The 1,210-nt window shown below is 32.8% G+C and overlaps 1 protein-coding gene across 1 annotated transcript in view; it reads right to left on the reverse strand.

Annotated features, from left to right (window-relative positions):
* Window positions 1-970: 970 nt before the first annotated feature.
* The window catches only part of LOC106680660 (uncharacterized), a gene marked incomplete in the record, with an annotated part of 16,556 nt that continues 16,316 nt past the window's right edge, over window positions 971-1,210 (reverse strand). Inside the window, 1 exon segment of the mRNA XM_067045891.1 lies at window positions 971-1,210.

The following is a 1,210-nucleotide window of genomic DNA, read 5'->3' on the forward strand; positions in this document are numbered from 1 at the left end:
ATAATATGATATTACCTTTAGGAATTAGTTGTTGGTCCGAACCATGGTATAATGATATAGTATTACCTTTTATAATTGGTTGTTGGTCCGATCTAGTGTACAATGATATGATATTACCTTTTATAATTGGTTGTAGGTCCGCTCCAGAGTACAATGATATGGTATTACATTTTGATATTAGTTGTTGGTCCGACCCATGGTACAATGATATGATATTACCTTTTGGAATTGGTTCTTGGTCCGAACCATGATGCAATGATATGGTATTACCTTTTGCGATTGGTTATCGGTCCGATCCATGGTACAATGATATGGTATTACTTTTTGATGTTAGTTGTTGGTCAGACCCATGGTACAATGATATGATATTACCTTTTGGAATTGGTTGTTGGTCCGAACTATGGTACAATGATATAGTATTACCTTTTATAATTTGTTGTTGGTCCAATCCATGGTACAATTATTCTATTATTACCTTTTATAATTGGTTGTTGGTCCAACGCTTTGTACAATGATGTGGTATTACCTTTTATAATTGGTTGTAGGTCCGATCCAGGGTACAATTATATGGTATTACCTTTTGAAATTGGTTGTTGGTCCGAACCATGGTACAATGAAATAGTATTACCTTTTATAATTGGTTGTTGGTCCGACCCATGGTACAATGATATGGTATTACCTTTTGTGATTGTTGTTGGTCTGACCCATGGTACAATGATTTGGTATTACCTTTTGAGATTGGTGGTTGGTCCGACCCATGGTACAATTATATGGTATTACCTTTTGTGATTGTTGTTGGTCCGACCCATGGTACAATGATACGGTGTTTCTTTTCGAGTTATGTTTTCAGCAAATTTTTATGTTATATTGCTTACACCTTGCATTCATGATAAGCTAAGAAGATGCACAGTTTTTTTTTTTTAATTATGAAGTGAAGAAAAGTAAAGTCACTTTGCCAAAGCCACTCAACAGGACATTTTTATTTTGAAAGATGGTACAAGATTTACAGGTCTGCCCCACTATGACTATTTAATATACAACATTAATCTTATAATATATTTATAAATCATTCTTAGTTTTGTAAGGTATGGTATTTGATGAATAAATATTTCTTAGATAGTGCACGATACATTTTAATTTCAATTCATTTATAAATAATTATGCAGTGTTGTAAGCCTTGATATAAAATTGCAGGTATAGCATTTTTTAA

Source organism: Halyomorpha halys, unplaced genomic scaffold (genome assembly GCF_000696795.3).
Source record: "Halyomorpha halys isolate HHAL.00 unplaced genomic scaffold, Hhal_1.1 Scaffold274.1, whole genome shotgun sequence".
Taxonomy (NCBI): domain Eukaryota; kingdom Metazoa; phylum Arthropoda; class Insecta; order Hemiptera; family Pentatomidae; genus Halyomorpha; species Halyomorpha halys.